General features: G+C 42.5%; 2 long non-coding RNA genes across 2 annotated transcripts in view; one reads left to right on the top strand and one right to left on the bottom strand.

Moving 5' to 3' along the window:
- The first annotated feature begins 4,189 nt into the window (after nt 1–4,189).
- The window catches only part of LOC311431342, a 59,997-nt gene continuing 41,850 nt past the window's right edge, over nt 4,190–22,336 (top strand). The window contains exons 1-2 of the long non-coding RNA XR_014689360.1: nt 4,190–4,284; nt 6,227–6,290. This is a non-coding gene — a long non-coding RNA (uncharacterized lncRNA). The remainder of the gene's footprint in view (nt 4,285–6,226; nt 6,291–22,336) is intronic.
- LOC311431335 lies at nt 10,729–17,473 on the bottom strand. Its single transcript, XR_014689355.1, has 2 exons — nt 16,652–17,473; nt 10,729–13,484 (listed from the first exon to the last, which is right to left on the bottom strand). It is a non-coding gene; the product is annotated as an uncharacterized lncRNA (long non-coding RNA).

Here is a 22,336-nt window from a genome sequence, read left to right as displayed (position 1 = left end):
TCCATATGACCAAGAGAGGCAAAAGTATCTTCACCAACAGGCTGGCTAACCTGGTAAGAAGAGCTCTAAAGAATGAATGATTAAGTAGTCAACAACATGGGGCTGAAGTGGGGTCACCTTAAGCATATGCACTTAAATAAGGAAATGTCTATGTAACATCTATGGGAAAGCTCTCATACCTCTTCTGTGAAATCACCATGCCAGCACACTTCTATCATGTGCCAGTATATCAATGCATACAGCACAGGGAACAAAGAGGAAGCATTAGAGGTCCATGTTCAATTACTGAGCTACAGAATCATTGGGATCACAGAGACATCATGAGATTGCTCACATAATTGAAATGTTGCAGGAGATGAATACAGGCCCTTTATGCAGGACAGACAGGGAAGGCGAGGAATATGTGTCCTTTATGTGAGAGTATATTGGGAATGCATGGAGCTCTGTCTAGGAAAGGATGATGAGCCAAACAACAGTTTATGGGTCAGGATTCTTGGGCAGACCAACGTGGGTAACATTGTTTTGGTTGTCTGCTGCAGACTGCCTGATCAAGCAGAAGGAATATATGAGGCTTTCTTCAGACAAATTAGGGGCAGCCTTGTCTGCATCCTGATAGAAAGGAGCAGAGCAAAAAAAGGTTTAAAACACTGTCCTTCAAGAGAGCAGGCTTTGGCCCCTTCAGGGATCCATTTGGAAGAATTCAATGGGATGTGAGCCTGGAGAGAAAAGGGGTCCAAGTGATCCAGTTTATATTCAAGAATCACCTACTCAAGGCAGCAGAAAGCCTGTACAGATGAATGAGGAATTCCTGACAAAACTACAAAGAAAAAATATATAAAGTGGAAGCAGGGATATGTGACTCCTGACAATATAAATTTAGTGCCCAAACACACAATGATGCAGGGGTCCTAGTGATAAAAGACATGGAAAAGGCCAAGGTATTCAACACCTTCTTTACCTCAGTCTTTACTGGTAAGACCGACTTTTAGGAATCCCAGGCCCCTAAAGTAAGAGGGAAAGTCTTGAGCAAGGAAGACTTCAACCCTTAGTGGACAAGGATCAAGTTAGAGAATATTTAAACAAACGGGACATACAAGACCATGGGACACAATGGGATACACCTACAACTGTTAAGAGATCAGTGAACACATTTAAATGTGAAGCCACTCTCAATTATATTTGAGAGATCATAGCATTTAGAAGAGGTTTCTAAGGACTGGAAGAAAGCAAATGTCATACATTTTCAAGGAGGATCTAGGGAACTACTGGTCAGTCAGTCTTACCTCAATCCCTGGAAAGGTCATAGAACCATAGAATCATTTAGGTTAGAAAAAACCTCTAAGATCATCTAGTCCAACCTTTAACATAGCAGTGCCAAGTCCACCATTAAACCATGTCACTAAGCTCTACATCTACACCATTTTTGAAGATGTCAAAGAATGGTGACTCAACTACTTACCTGGGCAGCCTGTTCCAATATTTAACAAGCCTTTCAGTGAAGAAATTTTTCCTAATATCCTACCTAAACTGTCCCTGGTGCAACTTGAGGCCATTTCCTCTTGGCTTATCACTGGGTGCTTGGGAGAAGAGACCAATCCCCACCTTGCTACAGAATCATAGAGTATCCCAAGTTTGAAGGGACCCACAAGGATTACTGAGTCCAACTCACGTGTCCCCAAAGGACCACCCAAAAAATCAGACCATGCATCTGAAAGCATTTTTCAAATGCTTCTTGAACTCTTGGTGTTGTGACCACTTCCCTGGGGAGACTGTTCCAGTGCCCAGCCACCCTCCTGGTGAAGAACTTTTTCCTGATGTTGAGACTGAACCACCCCTGTCATAGCCTCCTTTAAAGTAATTGTAAAGTACAATAAGGTCTCCCCTGCACCTTCTCTTCTCCAGCTAAACAACCCAACTCCCTCAGCTACTCATCATAAGACTTCTTCTCTAGATTCTTCACCAACTGAAGTGAACTTCTTCAGAAACAGGCCAGAAACTCGATGTCTTTCTTGTAGTGAGGAGCCCAAAACTGGACACGGTATTCAAAGTGCAGCCTCACCAGAGTCAAGTATAGAGGGACAATCACTTCCCTAGTCCTGCTGGCAATGTTATTTCTGATACAAGACAGGATGCCGTTGGTCTTCTTGGCCACCTGAGCACACTGCTGGCTCACATTCAGCCAGCTATCAACCAATACTCCCAAGTCTCTTTCTGCTGGACAGCTTTCCAGCCACTCTTATCCAAGTCTGTAGCGCAGCATGGGGTTGTTGTGCCCAAGGTGCAGGACCCAACACTTGACCTTGTTGAACCTCATATAGTTGGCCTTGGCCAACCTATCCAGATCCCTCTACAGAGTCTCCCTACCCTTAGGCAAGTCAATATTCACGCCCAACTTGGTGTCGTTTATGATTTTAGGAGGGTGTACTAAATCCCTTCATCCAGATCATTGATAAAGATATTGAAGAGAACTGACCCCAGTACTGAGGCCTAGGGGACACCACTAGTGACCTGCCTCCAACTGGATTTAATTCCATTCACCATGACTCTCTGTTATGTGGAATTATTTGTGGAATTAGTTATTACATGCCATGGTGATGGAATAACTAATCCTGGGATCATTTCCAGGCACATGAAGAACAAGAAGATGAGCAGGATTAGTCAGCATGGATTTAAGAAGAGGAAATCATGCTTAAGCAACCTAATAGCCTTCAACAATGAGGATGAGTTGCTTTACAGATGGAGGAAATATAGTAGGTGTTATTTATCTTGACTTCAGGAAGGTTTTCTTCATAGCTAATGAATCCCAAGGTGTGTAATTAGGCAATGAGTTGGATTGAAAACTGGCTGAGTGGACCGGCTCAAAGAGTTGTCATCAACAGCACAAGTCCAGCTAAAGGGCGGTCACTAGTGGTATACTGCAGGGTTTAACACTGTTTACGACCTTTGTTAATTACCTGGATGATGAGAAAGAGAACATCTTCAAGAAGTTTGCAAAACTGGGAGGAGATGATGATACATCATACATATAGCAATTGCCTTGCTACCAAGAAGGCTAAGAGTATTCTTGGCTGCACTATGTGAAGTATTACTAGCAGGTCAAAAGAGATGATTCTCCACTCAGCATTAGTGAGGCCACACCTGGAGCACTGTACCCAGTTCCAGGTCCCTCAGTACAAGAGAGACCTCGACATACAGGGAAGAGTCGAACCGATGCCTACCAAGACAATAAAAGGGGTGGAGCACCTCTCCTATGAGGAGAGGCTGAGAGACCTGGGACTGTTCAGCCTGGAGAAGAGGCTCAGGGTTGATCTTATCATTGCCTATAAACACCTGAAGGAATAATGCAAAGAAGATGGAGCCAGTTTTTTTTTTCCGTGGTGCCCAGTGCCAGAACAAGAGGCAATGGGCACAAAATGGAACACAAGAGGTTCTGTCGAAACATCAGGAAGCACTTCTGCATTGTGTGAGTGATGGAGCACTGGAACAGGTTGCCCAGAGTGGTTGTAGAGTCTCCCTCCTTGGAGATCTTCAATAACCACTTGGACGTGGTCCTGGGCAATCTGCTCTAGGTGTCCTTGCTTTAGTAGGTGCACTGGAACAGACAATCTTGTGGAGTAATTGCCTAAAGTAATTAGGAAAATAAAACTAATATTCATATTTTAAAGAAAATATACAGCACTGAAGAGGTTTTCAGGCTAGGGTGTAGCTGAATTACCTGAACGTTCCCTAGGCTTCCAACCTTAGATGCTATTGCGCTAGGGGAACCTGGTGTGCTGGCTCTAAGGAACAGTATGGAGCATAGAGTAGAGTGGAGACACTGTGACTAGGTTCTGTGACGAGATGAGGTCTCGACTGTTCTTGTGCACACCGAGACTGATAAATTGAACATTTGCTACCCTGAGCCAACAACCTGTCATGTTTTTGACAAAATGCTGTACTCTAGTGAACTTTTGCTCATTATAATATCATTATAATATGAAAACACACCCCCATCCCAAAAGTTACTCACCTCCAAGGTGCAACCACCCCTCACTAAGCTCGCGGTCTGAATTTCTCAGAGCCTATACCTTTAAACAAAGGCGAGAAAACTTTTAACCAATCATAACCAAGACATGCTTGACTAGAGTCACTCAAGCTCCACCTAAAAGGTAGAAAATAATATAAATTGGCTTAAAAGAAAGGGGATGTCAGGGAAGATACCATCCTGAGGGAAGATACCATCCTGACTTCTGGGATAAGTTGATGGGCTGAGCCTCTCTTTCCCCCTCATTGGGACACCTTTGGGTGAGATTTGAACACTTGGTTATACTGGGTGTCTCTGCAGAAGCCTAGAAATTTCTGTAGAGTCTTTGTGCCTTTTAACGTGTTAATAGCCAGGCTGTGTATATGTGTATCTCATGCATGCTAGCTTGATTTTCTAGACAGTGAATTTATCACCAGCAATCCAAAGAACCTGTGTACCTGTTGCTGTAATAAATTGCAGTTAATTGCATTGTTCCTAGCAGTGATAGTTCTAATTGAGTGTGGCTAGAGTGAGGGCATGCTATGTTGATGGTGAGTCTGCAACTGTGATAGTTCAGTACCCTGAATCCAACCAGACCCATAACAGTTAATACATTATTGGTGAGTCTGTGACCATGATAGTTCAGTACCCTGAATCCAACCAGGCCCATAACGGTTAATCAGCTACACCCCTTAACACAAAAAACCTCCAGAAGTCCCTGCCAACCTCAACTGTTCTGTGATTTTGTGATACGGTTGCAATGCTGTTCAAAGCATTACCAACCTCAACAGTTCTGTGATTCTGTTCTGTTCTGAATCCCTGCTGGTGATGTGGCAGAGCAAACAGTCTAAGAAACAAAAGGATGTATTCCTGTCAGGACCACACAGTTTCTAGAGAGATACAGAGCTGGTCTCAGACATGCTGCCCCAAGAAATGTTTGCCATCCAACTTAGTGTTTCTGGGGATACAACCTGAAAAGAGATGGAAAGGCCAAGCAGTCTCAATGTTTCCTTTCTGGATAGGTCACACTTTAGATGTCCCTTAGTGCATCACAAAACAAGGATGGTTTGAACAGTCAGGGAACTGAAGCTTTTAGAAAGCTGTGGGAGATACTGTCACAGAACAATGCAAGAACAAGCCATGATCCATTGCATGAAAGAAGCATTAAAGCATTTGCAGAGATCAAGAGCACCAAAAAGGAATGAGCTGGTTTATGTGTCACCAATCACCCTAAAGCAGCATAAAGGGTAATTTGGGACAGTCTGTCCAGGGAGAAGAGTCAGACTGAGAGATGAAAGAAGTAGTTGCTGAAGCAAAGTGATAAAACAAATACCTTCAAGCTGAAAAGATTTAAGGATTAAGTGTCTACACTGTTAATGAAAGCAAGTAAATCTCATTAAAACTATTGGCACTGCTTTAAAACAGGGAATATCAAACAATGTATTAATATCTCCAGTAAGGCAAAACATGCCCTGAACTATGGTGATTAAGAGTTACATTTTAAATAACTATTACAGTGTTAACTGTTAAAATTTTATCTTAATTCCCTGAAAGGATTTTAATGTCTCTGGCTAAATAGACCTTATTTCTTCAGCTGTCTGAACTGAATGGTTTAACTGCATTAGTAATAACTGTATGAGACACCAGAATACAGCCCAAAGATCCAGCAAATGCCCAGCAAGTTCTACAAACCAAAGATGTGTAAAGTGACAGAAATACCTCCCACTTCTTCATCTTCAGAGCTACACCCATATTCCATGCACAATGGAGAGGTATCACTGCCTCTTTCCTGTGCCACAAAACAAAACAAAACAAACAAAAAGAACAAACAAAATGAAACAAACAAACAAAAACCACCAAAAACAAACCAGCATCTTTTGTGACCTTCTAATTAGCCATGTTTGGCATGCTGGTAGAGAAGAATTGCCCATCTCCTCAGGGAAGAGACAGAACCCTGCTTCAAACTCTCTTTCCTATCTGCAATGCAGCAATGCAACAAAGCAGTCCCTTTCCCCAGCACAGGTCTGAACTTGAATGTTGAGGTCTCAGGTGTCAAGACAGAAGTCAGTAGACCCACCATAAGCATAACATGGAAATGGAAATTTATGACAACACCCCAGTGCCTACAGTAACTGAGAATTAGCGGGGGGAGGGGTGGCAAAAAGTTGAGCAGATGAAGGGTTCAATGTCTTTATTTTTTTGTCTTTTTTTTTTTTTTTTAAGCACACTGGTGATTCACATGCTTGGGATTCAGACAGAGTGATGAAGACTTGACCTCTGAAAGCAGGTGACAAAGAGAAAACTAAGTGGAAACTGCCAGTATTTCCATAAAGAAAAGAGGGAAAAGTACTCTGTAGGAAACCCTTTGGAGATTTTTCCCATTTTCTATTGCTGTGCAGTAGAAAATCATTGCTTTGCTTCTTTGTTTGGGAGATTCAGATATGGAGTGCATGCATGTCTGTGCAAACAGTCCATACTCTGCAGTAAGAAAGAAGCCCTCTGGGCTGAAGTATAAAATTTGGAGACAAATGTAGAAAGGAAGTGAATATACCCACTAAAAAAAACGTTTGTAGACTTTTTATAGGATTTATTGTGTGGGAGGCAGACCAGTTTTAAACATTACACTATGACTAAGGACAAGTACATTTCCTAACCTTATTTTATGTTCTTGAAGGACAGAGGCTGCAACTCAAATGCAGTAATAATGTGTAGAATAAATATGATATTTCATGTTTTTATATAATGTCTTCATGTTGTTATACAATAGCTTTATGTTTTTTAACAAAGGACTTGCAAATCCCTTAGGGTCTTCAGGCCTTCAGAGTCAATGTCCACTCCTCTTGCTTCAACAGAAAAGAATTCAAAGATACTACTGCGATGCTCCAATTTCAATACTGACAAGCTCTTGCTATGTCACAAAAATATCACTGATTTAATGGTGCAGTGTACAGAAACACATATATACGTATATACATGCTTCCTGCTCCTGAATATGCCCCTGAAGATCATATTTTGGTTTTCTTCCTCTCTTAGGCATACCTGCAAAAGATTAGATTTTTAAGTCAGCTTTCCTGCAATCTGCTTAATGTTTTATTTATTTATTTGTTTGTTTCTTTGTTTGTTTTAATTTTTTCATTAATGATTTTTTTTTTCATTTCCTTGTAACTCTGCACTTCTCAGAATAAACACAGGCAAGAAAACAAATATGAAACTGTTCTTAAAGAATTATGCCTTTACCTGCCAAGATAATGTTAATGTGTGGGCAGGTCTGATGTTGAATTAAGGTATCCCTTTCTTTTGTGCCATGCTTTGTTCCTTCCATTACAGAAAACAATATGCTTTGCTCTGAAGACCCCATTCCAAGCCATTGCTTTCTCACACAGATCATTGACTGTGGATGAAAGTCATGCATGGGAAAAACATGGCATCCTGATGAATTACTGCAGTCAGGAAACAGCAACTGCCTTTCAGTCCTGATGACCCAAGATTTTACAGGGCTTATGACCACCATATGTTCCTTGTATGGCTCCTCCTTTTGTCCCACCTTCCACGGAGAGAAAGAGAGAAAGGGAGCAAGACAAAGTCAATACATAAAAGCAACAGTCAAATATCCTGAAAGGGAGTACAGGATCAGGAAAAGGGTCACATGGAAAGTGTACAAACAAGTTAAAAATAATAGAGAATGCCAGAGAAAAGAATAATAGCCCCTTATTGAACATATTATCTCTCCTGATATCAATAAAAAATAAAAATAGAAAATAGCAAAAGAATGGTCTGATCATAAAGGCAGGTGTGAACACATGAATATTTGTGTATCAGGTCCATTACTGTTAACACTTTATTTTGGGTTACATCTAGCAAACCATAAGGGCGGGATTTCCAAAGGCACCTAAGTTAAGACTTTCAAAAAGAGAAACTGTCTCCATGGCAATAAGAAATATTTTCACAGGACCAAGGCATATGATTCACTCTACAGACTTGTTTAACTACATAATACAAAATAAACCTGTCTGAATTAACCCTGTACAGAAAACATGAGCATACAGAAAACATGAGCAATAGCAAATGTCACATTTAATAATGCATTCATCATATATTATAAAGCAAGAAAATTGACTGACTGGTGCTCAGGAAGAATAACGTGGGGGAGTCTCTATGCAGTATCTTACACACTTAAATAAAGAATATGTAAATGGTTTAATGTGGTTTATATTCCACATATACAACAAATATAACTCTATTCATAGCACTGTCAGAACAAGAACTAGGACAGTACATTTAAATCCTCAGAAACAAAAATCTCAAGCTAATGATAAATTACTATTCACCAAAACATTGAATTAATTCTGAGGGGAAAAAATAACATTTACATATGCTCATTTTTTCCTTAAATTCAAAACAAATCTTCCTAATTAAACAAGCCCTTTTAAACTTTGCCCAAAGCTAGAACCTCCAGTTCCCAAGTGTTTGGTGTTCTCACTGCCCTCATGTTACCTTCTCTGGGAACATGAAGGTTTCACAATTGTTATAGACTGTACAGAACCAGAGAGACTTCTTTGCCACATCACAGCTTTCTGTCTAGTTCTCCACATGCACTGAAGTGCATCATAGTTTATATCAGACAACATATCTTGGCAAGGGAAAAAAAAAAAAAAAAAAGAAAAAAAAAAGAAAAGAAAAAAAAAAGAAATAAAAGGAAAATTAATGATTTCTAGATAGAACAAGCAAAAACCTTCTCTGCTAGTGGCCCTTTCATTCAGGCAAAATTGACTCTGTGAGCTGAATACATAAAACTTAAGACTATAAAACAATATTTGGCACAGTAGTTAACTAGGCTCCTAGGTGAGCATCAGTATGTTCACTGTACCCAAGAAAACAACTTTTATTAGTAAAACTGAGCCAAGGTTGCTGCAAGCCAAGTGCTGCAAGATTTGTGCTACACTGCACAAGACTTTGGATCACAGACAGATGAACTCTGGAGATGTGTGATTTCAGCACACATGAAAGCAGAGCTGTGGCTCTGGAGGTGGTGAAGAAGGACATGACTGAATTACTTCTGAGCTAGCACAGAACAACTGAACACACCAGAGGATCTGATGTTACCTTTTGTACCCATCCAAACACTCTTGCATAGGAAGCAATGGAGATTCTGGAAAGGGCAACAACAACAAAACAGACATAAAATTTAAAAATATTTTATTTGAGAGTGAATACACTCAACTCTTTGCAACACAAACAGTGGTTTTGCCATCAGGTGAACTAAGACAGAAGAATATGATGACAGCAGTTATCTTTCAAAACCTCTTTTTTTTTTCTTTTTCTTTTTTTTTTTTGATTGAACAAAGCACGTTTTTCTTTAGAACAAGAGAATTTCCAATAGAGTATTCAGGCCTGTGATAGTGTCACATCTGTAAAACCAAAGCTATAAAGTGAACACTGGCAATCAGTATGCCTCAACATTAGCACTTATCAATAGCTATGTAATAGGATTACTGTTAAAACTTGCATGTGTGAAGCATTTTAAATATATTAGACATTTCTCAAATATAAAAACAAAGAGGCAATTGATAACTTCAACCTTGAACATGTGTTTACTTTACATCATTTCACAGCTTTTTGATTGTTTTATTCTAGCCATGCTGGCCCCCAAAATTCTCTCATCTCTTTGCAAAAGCATAATACACAGAGTAAAAAGAATGATCCAGCATTTTTTTTTATCTTCTGCTATAAAACTTGCACCCTGCCATCCAAAAATTACCTTGTTAGGAAGAAGTCCTGGTGTTCCTTAAAGGAACAAAATCCTTCTTTCATCTCTACTACAGAGAGGGTTGCAAAACTGAAAGACAATATTACAGAAAATCCGCATGGACAATGAGGCAAATGTCACACATACTAAAAAAGGGAAAGGGAGAGGTGTACTGAAAGTAGCTAATTTGTTCTTTAGCCTTAAACAGATGCCCCTGTATTTCTCAGCAATCCTGGTAGGTAAGATCTTTTGTCTTAGCTGAATTTAACAGTGTAAAAGAAGTTATATGATTCTACAATTTAAGTTTAGTTTTCCAAATTGCAAATGCATGCAAATGCTTCACTGTGAAAGCAGACTGCTGAAAGACCAAGGGAAATACTGAGCACTTGCACAATGTCAGGAGGCCACAAGTTGGTCTGGTGTTTTATCACCTCATGTATTTTATAGAATCATAGAATGATTTGGGTTGGAAGGGGCCTTAAAGATCATCCAGCTCCAACCCCCTGGCCATGGGATACCTCCCACTAGACCAGGTTGCTCAAAGCCTCATCCAGCTTGGCCATGAACACTTCCAGGGATGAGGCATCCACAACTTCTCTGGGCAACTTCTTCCAGGGCCTCATAGGAAAGAATTCCTTCCTAATATGCAATCTAAATCTACCTTTTTTTAGTTTAAAGCCATTACCCCTTGTCCTGTCACTACACTTACTGACACAGAGTCAGCTCTCCTGACTCTGCCCTCAACAGCCCTCCTGTAGGCCCCCTTTTGGTACTGGAAGGCCTCTATAAGATCTCCCTTAAGCCCTCTCTTCTCAAGGCTGAACAACCCCGATTCTCTCAGCCTTTCTCCATAGGAGAGGTGCTCTAGCCCCTTGATAATCTTTGTAGCCCTCCTCTAGACTCCTTCTAATACTTCCGTGTCCTTCTTCTGCTGTGCACCCTGTTATAAGTTGCCCCCTTAATTAATTTTCAGAGAGCATTGCATTAATAATAGAAAGGAATTTATTGAGTAAGCAACAGCAAGCAAAACAGCGCTGGGCGGCCGGGGAGTCTCGGCTCCACCAACGGCGCGCACCTCACCCCCGCCAGGGTCCCTTTTTATATCTTGGTAATTCTGGGATTACGCAGCACATCCTGGTATATTCTGCGACTGCGCGCACTGTTGCTAGGGGGTCGTCTCTGTCCCTCTGGTGGTCGTGAAGATGAAGGCCGTAGTCTTCCTCGGCGTTGTGGTTCAACTTCTTTTTTTATTTGGTCATGTTGGCCCAGCCTGAGACAGGAAGGCAGGATGTTGATACACTAGTTTAGCAACTTATCAGGAGATGGTTACATGAACTTTGCAGCAGTGTCTTTGAACAAAAGAGGCAACTGAGATGCAGAAGGAGAGAAGGGGAGGGGGTTCTCTTTTTTGTTACATTAAGCAAAAGAATTTTCATAGTGTCTAGCAAAGCATTATACAGCTCCTTACTTCAGCAGGGAGTTTTCACAACTCCCGTTCCTCAAACAGAACTCCTTGTTTTTATAATACAAAAGACAATGAACAAACATTTATTGTGTATTACAATCCCTCCTTTTTCTTTTAGTTACTCATTTTGTTCATTGAATCTCTGCAATGCCTGGCTACTAAGAACTAATGTTTCCTTGATTTCTTTGTTGGTACTTATTGGCTCGTATTTGGCATGTATGAGCATTAGATGTGCCGCTTCTAAACATCCCTTTACAATCGCAATCAATTTATTAAAAATACATGGTCCAAAAGTTAGTGCTATTATTAATAACAACAAAGGTCCTGCTATTGTTGATAATAAAGTAGTAAGCCAAGGTGAATAATTAAACCAAGATTCGTACCAGCTCTGTTGGGCTTCATTCTCCCGTTTCCTTTTTTCCAACCCTTCCCTGGGTCTTGCCATTGTATCTCTTACCACTCCAGTGTGATCAGCATACACAGCATTCCTCTTTCAGGGCTGCAAACAGCCCGTCCTGTTGAAAAATACCAAATCTAATCCCCTACGATTTTGTAACACTACCTCTGAAAGTGACCTGATAGATTTTACAGGGCTGAGATGGATTGTTCAATTTGTGTCAGGTCCTCGTCCACAGCAATGCGTAAGGAAGTAAATTCTTGATTTTGTTTAACTAATGAGGCTACCCTGGTCCCCACTCCAGCTCCTCCCAGGATTATTAGGGTGGCCAAAGTTAGAGCCGTGAATGGTTCCCGTCTTTCCAGATGATAACTTGCCACTGTGTGCTGGGTATACATACAATCCTCAGGGTGGTATAGAATCCTTGGTATAATTATCACCTGTATACAAAAATCACGAGACGCATTAAAGAGTTTTAGTGATAGACAAAGAGTTACGCCCACTCACGAACAAACCCACCTAGCGTTGTTGGCTGGGATTAGCCACTCGGTTGATTGTTTTCCATTCTCCATGGTATTACATAGGTGACACTTCCCACTAGGAACCGTGCCCACACACCTACCACCTCCAGTGACTTGTGTTAGTGTTACCCTTATGTCTTTTCCCCAACTGCAATGTAGAGGGCTGTTCTTGTTTGTGCAGATGGGCTCCCCAGGATCCCCAATAGCATCATAATATGAAGGCCTTATACTAAAGCATAATCAACAGTGTTTTGTTACATTTGGGTTTGTTTTGTTTAATAATTGGTAGCTAGCATTCATGACCCCCCCCCCATATGTTATTCTCAGCTATGTTATCATTCTTGGCTTTACCTGAGCTCGTAGGGCTGCTGAGGGTTGCACTGTAGTATTTTCCACAGGCTGGATTCCCTGGACATTTTCTGACAATACCTCATTTATTCCTACTGCCTGGGGCCTATCAGCATCCTCCTTTTTATTAGTATGAGTCCTCCCCTATCTGTTCCGTGTTCGTAAAATCTGACATTTTCCTAGTACCCAGCTAGTATCGTCCAAGTTTGTTATATTTATATATAGAACCTTGCAAATTTCTTTATTTCCATGGAAGGTTCCTGTATACCCTATACCATGCCCTTGCCACCTGTAACGGGGATCCACTTGTCAGTTACAACCTTGTGGCCCATATCCCACTTGTAAGAATTTATTCCGACCAGCCCCGAGTGTCCAGTCCGTAGCAATGGTTTCACACCCCCAGTATGCACAATAATGTGCGTTTGGATAATTACAGTACCCCTTTCCTGGGTTAGAACTTGGGCAGAAGTAAAATCCTGATAGGTTAAAGCATGGCTGCACTGACGCCAGGTCACATAATGTGATGCGGAAACTGGGAGCACCCGCTGTCGTCGTTTGCTGGATGATGAATTGATCCTCCCATCTGATTAAGCTCCATTTAAAAGGCTGGTGGGGATGCGCAGACCCATAGCTGACCAAAACGATGATACTGACTCCCATGTATCGTAGGAGGTGGTCGGAGCCCATCTAAATTGTCGGCCCCTCAGTCCCCCACCATTTTCACTTCTCTGCCTCGCTTGTCAGTTCGGTTGCAGCGAACTACAAGGTATCGGTTCTTCTTGGCAGCAGCAGTGTTCTTCAGGGGAACCTACTAGGGAGCCTTCGAAACAGGGCCTCCTCCCCTTCCCACGATACACAGATAATACACAATACTTATCGAGTCCGTCTTAGCGTCAGCTTCAAGTCGTCAGGGCCTGGAGCTGCCTCCCATTTACGTTCCCGGATAGGTCCTTTCACTCGGCTGGCATGCGTCCATCCTTTCTCCGCAGTTTGAATAGCCGTTTCTGTGGTAAGCAAAACAACATAGGGGCCTACCCCATAGTGGTGTTAAAAAAGTCTCTTTCCAAGTCTTAATTAGAATTGAAGGTGATCAAGTGGCAATTCCGAGTCATAGGGCATACCATATAGTATTTCAAAAGGAGAAATTCCTACATCAGTTCTGGGCTGCATCCATATGTTTAACAGTGCAAGGGGTAAGCATTTTACCCAAAAAGCCTTAGTTTCCAGCACAAGTTTTGTTAGTTGTTTCTTAATTTCACCATTCATTCGCTCTACCTTTCCAGAAGAGGAGGGGTGCCAGGGGCTGTGAAAATCCCACTCAATCTCTAAGGCCTGCTTTAATCCTTGCAGTAAAGCTTTACACCCATTCAGTCATGTGGTCAATTAGGACAAACAAGTAACTCAGTAAAGTCTACCTGTATACTTTGGAAAGGTCAAAGCCCTGGCTCCCATCCTCCTCTAGATAGGTTACAGAAGACCATTTTATTTACCCTTTGACATATAGTACATCCTCTGCATGTGTGCTTCCCTAAAGTATATATTCCTACACAGACATGCTTTCTTAGAACAACATCACACATTGCTTGCACCTCCCAATGACTCTTCTGACGTAAAACAGTTAATATTTGCCTCATTATCACTTTATTCAGCATTTCTCTCCCATCAGGGAGTATCGATTTTCCTTAAAATGATCCACATATTTATAACATTAATACCTCCTTGGGAGGTTGTAATTGCTCCAAAATCTTTTTTAGAATTTACCCAAATAGATAGGTGGCCCTGTAAACCCCTAAAGTAAAATTGTCCACCTATATTGTTGCTTCCGCCCCCATTTCAGGGTCTTTCCAGTCAGAGGTGAATATACATGTATGTTTGCTCTCAGGGCCAGAGAGCACTCCATTAATAACACTGTTATTCCAGTCTAACAATTTACTATTTGAATGCCCAATTTAATCATCAAATCCCTTCCCAACAAGTTAGTCTCTGCCTTGGATACATACAATAATTGCCCCGTGATCATTTTATCCCCTAGTCTCAGCTTGGTATCCCCCAAAAGTGGCACTGTTATCCCAGTCCCTTCTACCCCCATCACATTTAGGGTTTCATTAGTTAATTTAATCCCTGATACTTTACAAGTCAGTAATGATTTAGCTGCTCCAGTGTATTGGGTTTGATGGCAAGGTTTGAGGGTGTGTGAGGGGTGTGGGGGTGGGAAACTGCAGTGGCAGCCCCCGTGAAAAACAAAACAAAACAAAAACAGAAACCTCCCCGTGGTAGATAAGGGACAATTTCATCTGGCCCTAAAGGGGCCCACTGCTGCCCAGAGCCAAGCCATAGTAACATAGCCCGTGCCTCTGTGAGAGCACATCCACGAAAACAAACAAACAAACAAACAAACAAAAACCTGCTGCTCAACAGCAGCTGGGAGAGCGAGAAACCCCCCCGCAGACACCAAAGTCAGTGCAGAAGGAGGGGGAGGAGGCGCTCCAGGCGCTGGAGCCGAAGCCCCCCTGCGGCCGCTGGAGAGGCCCCTGGTGGAGCAGGCTGTTCCCCCCTCCCCGATGCTTGGGAAACTGAACAAACACCACAGCAAATATGCAACACCTTTCCCTGCTCATTCAACTTCGAATACCTTTAACACTTTCAACAAACCTTTTAACACTTCCTTTATCTTTCTCTAGCCTTTACTTTTCTAATGCCGACATCAAAGGCTCAGTCAGGGGCCAACTTAATTCCATACCTTTTCCCTCCAAGATGCTGAAACAACATCAATATACAACATTTCATCCTGTTTTCCTTCTCTCAACAAAAACATTGACTGTAATATGGTGTTATAATTAGTAGTTCCATTTAGGGGCCACTCCGCTCCATCCTCTAGTTTATAAAGTGGCCACCACTGATTACAATATTTGATAAGAGTCCTTTTACTTTCTGTACCCTCTCACCCCACTATATCCCTCCAATGTGTTAGTATACATCCTAGGAGGCTTTTCCTCAGGATTTCTTTGCTTTGAACTTTTCCTATTGTAATCTACAGTGGTTAATATTCCACCGTTTTCCTAGAAGCTCTTTACTAGTCAATCCCAATCCCTCCAAAATCCACAATATACAGATACACAAGTAAAATCAAACCACTGTAAATTAACTGCCTGTAGACAATTACACTGGGGACATTTAAACCTGATGAGCCGATAATATGCCTGGGCAAATTTTGTTCCCTTAGACATACACCTCAATGGCAGTTCTTATATTTACATATTAACATATTAACATATGTATAAAAGAACACTTTAACAAAAATGCCCGGGCTTTTATATATACAATATACAATGTACAGTTATTATTCCAGTTAGAATTATTCCTCAGCAGCTGCAAACATTATGCCAGTTGCCATTAAAGCTCGCTTACCCTCCTCCTGTCTCTTTCTTAAAATCTCAGACGTCCCTGGAGTTAATGGGGACTGCCACATATTCTGCCACTGGTCCCTGAGTGCTAGAATCAGAGTTGCTATCAGAGTCTCCCCGGGATTGCAGATTAGGAAGCCCGGGAGTCGGAGGGGCTGCAGGTGGGGGTGGTGGAATATAGGGAGGCAGTGGGGCTGGAATCTCTAATTCTCAGTTTATCTTGTGCCTCCCATCCCCTCCTTTTTCTTTTAGAGGATATAAATTGGCTCTAGTTTCCGAGCTGATCCACAAATGTGCATATTCACTTTCTTCCAAACTAAAAGGTTCTTTTGAGTTTACATAAATATTTAGGGCCTGGCAAACCCAATCTTCAAAGGACCCAAATACAGGCCAGTAAAGGTGGTCTCCTCAAATCTGTTTACCACCCCAAACTTCAACACAATAATGTATCATTTTTACTTTATTCCTTCCCCGCCTAAAAGGGGAATCCTCCCAATTTTTAATCATTAATCCCGGGGTAACCTAACATCAGACGTTACCCCGCCCATGGGACCAGAAGGCTTACTCTTCTTCTGTCCCATCTTCCGGAGCGCCTTCACACACACACGCATGAATCGCTTCCCCCTTTTCGTGGCCCAGTCCCTCACGGGATGTGGGAACCGCACTACTGAGGGGTCCACACTCGCTTCGTCCGCAATTGGACGTCTCACAGCGACACGCTCCAGGATACCCAACCCCAACCGAACGGATCACCGGCCTATACTTACTCACTCCTGAGTCTTCGTTCGGTCTTCGTGCACAAAGATTACTAGGGGTTGCCGGCTTTATTTGCTTGCTGCCGAATTTAGGGTTCGTCGGTGAAGGATTTGAATGAAAGCAGTCCTAGCGAAGGCCGCTGAAATCAGCGGGGCGCCCCCTCCGAAGGTCTTTCAATCAGATTGCCTTCATCCGAGTCACGGCACCAAATTTGTTATAAGTTGCCCCCTTAATTAATTTTCAGAGAGCATTGCATTAATAATAGAAAGGAATTTATTGAGTAAGCAACAGCAAGCAAAACAGCGCTGGGCGGCCGGGGAGTCTCGGCTCCACCAACGGCGCGCACCTCACCCCCGCCAGGGTCCCTTTTTATATCTTGGTAATTCTGGGATTACGCAGCACATCCTGGTATATTCTGCGACTGCGCGCACTGTTGCTAGGGGGTCGTCTCTGTCCCTCTGGTGGTCGTGAAGATGAAGGCCGTAGTCTTCCTCGGCGTTGTGGTTCAACTTCTTTTTTTATTTGGTCATGTTGGCCCAGCCTGAGACAGGAAGGCAGGATGTTGATACACTAGTTTAGCAACTTATCAGGAGATGGTTACATGAACTTTGCAGCAGTGTCTTTGAACAAAAGAGGCAACTGAGATGCAGAAGGAGAGAAGGGGAGGGGGTTCTCTTTTTTGTTACATTAAGCAAAAGAATTTTCATAGTGTCTAGCAAAGCATTATACAGCTCCTTACTTCAGCAGGGAGTTTTCACAACTCCCGTTCCTCAAACAGAACTCCTTGTTTTTATAATACAAAAGACAATGAACAAACATTTATTGTGTATTACACACCCCAGAGCTGAATGCAGTGCTCCAGGTGGTGTCTCACGAGAGCAGAGCAAAGGGAGAGAACACCTCCCTCTCTTTGCTGGCCATGTTGCTTTTGATGCAGCCTGGGATACTGTTGGCTTTCTGGGCTGCAAGCACACATTGCTGGCTCATACTGAGCTTCTCAACAACCAATACCCCCAAGTCCTTCTCCTCAGGGCTGTTCTCAATCCATTCTCTTCCCAGCCTGTATTTGTATTAGTAGAAAACACTACTCCACAAGAGTGGCAGACCAGTCCTATTGCAGGGCAAGACCACAACCTGCCTGCAACGTTCATATTTGCTGCCCATTAGACAAATGATACCAGCAGCAACCAGGCCTGGATGTACACAGCCTCTCAAAATAAAGTTATCACACAATCAAGGGTCAGCACCAGTTAAACAGGCTCCTGGTAATAGATTATGCCTTTCCTTTAGCAACATTCATAAAGGCATTTTTTACAGCAAGAAACATTGGGTTATATTTCAGATATGCTTAATACTCTGCAGATTTTTTCATGGTCCCTGAAAGATTGTTCATTATGCTTTGGGAAACACCTCATCTGTGGAGGCTTCAAGCAGACAGACACTTTTACAGTTTCTATATAGGAAGAAAGTAGAAGCATGATATGAGAGAGATAATTTCTATCCCCAGTTGTTCATCCTGTTTCAAAGAGGAAGCCACTAAAAGATTTCTCTATGAAGGACCAAATGACAAAAGAATAGAAGGAGACACTATTCCGCTGGATGTTGGCTTGTGCCCTGCATCTCAGAACACTACCCGCTGCCCTGGATGGAGTAGTAAGAACAGCAGTGGAACAGGTAGAGCATTATCTGCTACGAACAGGAGGGTTGGATGCTGGAGACAGTGGACGGCAAAGGCAATCTCTACATGTGGACTGGCCTCTTTTCTTTTACAACATGCACATGCTACTGGGTAGCCAAAGAAGACACCTCAAAAGCCAGTGGTTCACCCCTGCACAATGCTAGCTCTCTTTGAGACATTTTAAGCTTGACTCCCCTCTGTTCACCTTGTGCTACTTTTTGGTAGTGTTCTCCCTTTTGGTAACTGAGCTCTTGGGACTTGCAGATGAGTTGGAAAAAGCATGAAATTCACCGTGCATGGTCTCAGTATTACAGAGCTCAAAACCAAAGGGAAAATGCTAAGTAGCTTCTGCTTCTACTATTCCACATATTCAAAACTGCACACTACAAGGCTGTGTCCACAAGGTGTAAAATGTGTCAAATTAGGTGAGGTCTTCTCTTCATGTCCCTCACTAGAGATCAAAGTGTCCACATAAAGACAACAAAAATGTTTTTACAAATATATTAATGGTAAGACGAGGGCCAAGGAGAATCTCCATCCTTTACTGGATGTGGTGGGGAACATAACTGCTGAGGATAAGAAAAAGGCTGAGATTCTCAATACTTTCTTTACATCTGTCTTTAATAGTCAGACCAGTTATCCTTGGGGTCCTCAGCCTGGAAGTCTGGAATAGGGAGCAGGATAAACCCCCAACACTTCAGGAGGAGAGTTAGAAACCTGCTGCTCCACCTGGACTGCCACAAGTCCATGGGGCCAGATGGGATCCACCCAAGGGTGCTGAGGGAGCTGATCAGGTAACCCACCTGGTAGATGAGGGAAAGGCTGTTGATGTAGTCTACCTAGATTTCAGCAAGGCCTTTGACACGGTCTCCCACAGTATTCTCCTTGAGAAGCTGGCAGCCCATAGCTTGGACAGGTACACTCTTTGCTGGGTTACAAACTGGCTGGAGGGCCAGACCCAAAGAGTGCTGGTGAATGGAGTGAAATCCAGCAGGAGACTGGTCACCAGTGGTGTTCTGCAGGGGGCAGTGTTGGGGCCCATCCTCTTTAATATTTTATTGATGATTTGGATGAGTGAATTGAGTGCACCCTCAGTAAGTTTGCAGATGACAGCAAGCTGGGGGGAAGTGTTGATCTGCCGGAGGGTAGGAAGGCCCTGCAGAGGGACCTGGACAGGACGGGTCGACAGGCAGAGGCCAATGGGATGAGGTTCAACATGGCTAAGTGCTGGATCCTACACTTTGGCCAAAACAACCTCATGCAGCATTACAGGCTTGGGGTAGAGTGACTCGAAAGCTGTGCAGAGGAAAAGGATTTTGGGGGTGCTGATTGATGCTTGCCTGAACATGAGCCGGCAGTGTGCCCAGGTGGCCAAGACTTTCAGAATTTCAGTTCACTATCTTCCCAGCCACTGAGAAGGAAAATAGAAACTCTTGCTGTTCAGTTACCTTCCAGTTGCCTTGGATCTTTGCAGTACTCCACCAGAGCAAATAAGATTCATTTAGATGAATCTTGATAATCCCATTGCAGCCAACACACTCATCTGATGATAATAGCTGAAGATTGATACAGTGGTGCTGGGCCATGCCAGGCCTTTGTCAGCAAGCCTGCCAGTTTTCAATCTCTGAATCATAGCTCCTAACAACTGTATCACTTATCCAAAATACTAATATGATTTTGTATGTGGAGAGATCTCTGTTTCAAGCAAATTGTTTGATTTGGTGATTTGTTTTCTCTAGAAAATAATGAATTTTCAGATGTATCACAAAATCGTCTGCTCCCTTACTGCCAAAGTATGTGAACACAAACTTACTTGAATTTCAAGCTGCATGGAATTGCCAAATTACAAAATAATTGTTCATCTTTTGTCCAAAATTACCAGACAAATAATGGCAATGAACATTCCCATTTACTTCCTTAAAATTCTACCTATAGCTGCCAGAATAAGGGAAATGAAGTAGAGTATCTCTTGTTCCCTTGTTTTAGAAAAGTCTGCCATCCTTTGCAGTCCCTTCAAAGGCTTGAAAGCCCATCCAAGAAGCAGTGGTGAAAATCATTTTAAGGTTGCAGAAAATCAATCCTTTCATTCCAAAATAAACTGTTTTATGAGAACAATGATAAATTAAGGCTATTACATGTTTGCCTCCACATTACACACCCATTGTACACACAGTCTTAAGACAGATTAAAAGGAAGGAAGATTACACAAGGAAGATACCTTGAAGTAAGATACACTTTAGACTAGTGAGTAACCACATATTTGCCCAAGTAGGAGGAAAATCATCCCTTGGAGGCAGAGATGTAGGTTCCTTCACAGTGTAGTTCAGGATCTCATAGACAGATGTCCCAGAACTGACACACTGAAACTTCCTTCTTTGCTTATCTCACAGCAGAAAGTGTGTGTCATCATCACCTTGTTTAAAGAGCTTTTCCCTTGCAACCCTAAAGGCATGCTATTGATTGGGGGTGGAGTGGGCAGGATGTTTAACCACAGATATTCAATAAACACTGATTATTGCAGTTTTAATCTGTTCTGTAGCTTCTTCTGAAGGTCAGCAGCAGTCTCAGTGTGCTGAGAAGCATGCGAGGCTTGTGAGGTCCCAGGAGGTGTCTGAGGGGGTTCCTGAGTCCCAACACTCTTGTACTGTGTGTGCCTCGATGGTCTCTCTGGCATGTTGCAGTCTATGCAAACCTACTGAGAAGCTCAAGGTCTTCAGGAAATAATCAGTGCTTGTAGGCTGTGCTCTGAGATTCTTGGTAGAATAGTAGTTGAGACCAGGCATGTGCTGTGCTCTGCAGCAGCCAGGAACCTAGCCATGCCATCCGTAGACAAGTGGAGGCCATCCAGACAGAGCTTCAGGGAGGCTGCTGTCCAGGTGGAGATTTTGCAGCCCACACTCTTGGGTGGAGGAGTATGGGGTGCTCCACCTGTGCAAGGTGTGATCTAGTGGAGTTATGTAGGCAGCAGGTGGAGTAGCTGCTGGAGGAAGTTGGCAGGTTATGTTGCTTTAGGAAACGGGAACAAGAAATAGAGTAATACTTGTAGCACTGCATGGATAATTGCTAGAGCCCTGATCTCCAAGGACTAGAAGACAAAGAACATCAACGAGACAGGCAGCACCTTGGAAGAGAAGGTGTGGTGTGGTCAGACACACAGAAATTCAAGTCCAAAGGAGATGCAGAGGCAAACTTGGATGGCTCCAGTGTGTGATAGCTATCAGATTAAGTTTCCTTGCATCACAGGTTTGCGCATATTTATCACAGTCTTTTTCAATATGGCTGTCAGTGTAGCACTCTAATATTGTACCTCTTTTCCTGGAAATATGCTGAACTGACAACATCTTTGCAAAGTTACCTGTATAAAACGAGTATTTTCTCTTTATCAAACTACTGTCTTCCCTCAAGATAATGTTTGCCATTAAACCATATGTTTCTAATTTTAAATACTGATGATAATTGCTTAAATAACATTTATGCAAAGCCCTAGTGCAATCCTTATCAGGAGTGAGGGACAGGACATTACCCTGTCTTACCCTGTGTAGTTGACGAACTCCTTAATTTGTTGGCAATCTTCAGGCTTGTGCTTTGGTTACTGAGAGATTCTGGGTGGCTGTCTGTGAGCAGCTCTGCCTCTCTCTGCTGGCAATCATTCATATCCCCCAATACCTGTCAAACTGGTGGATGTCCTCAACTCATCTGCCTCTCTCAGCAGAAGGAAAAGCTCAGACTCACAGTCTGCTGAAGATTTCAAAGAACATGCATTCACAGGATACTTAGCAGAGAAAAAAAAAAAAGTGTGGGGGGGAGGGGGACAGAAAACACAAAGTGCTGGAAGATATGTGCAGGAAAACAAATAGATGTATGGCAGCTTAAATAGGATGAATAAAGCCCAGGAATATCAAATCAAACCAACAAACAAAGTGAGCTATTTCTGTCTTGTGCAGGAATGGAAAAGTTGTGTTCTGACTGGGACATGCATAGTGGTGAACTAGTGAAATGTGTAGTAAATTACCTTTCT

The sequence above is a fragment of the Aythya ferina genome (assembly GCF_964211825.1).
Source record: "Aythya ferina genome assembly, chromosome: 1".
Lineage (NCBI taxonomy): Eukaryota > Metazoa > Chordata > Aves > Anseriformes > Anatidae > Aythya > Aythya ferina.
This window is presented reverse-complemented; position numbering and strand designations above follow the sequence as displayed.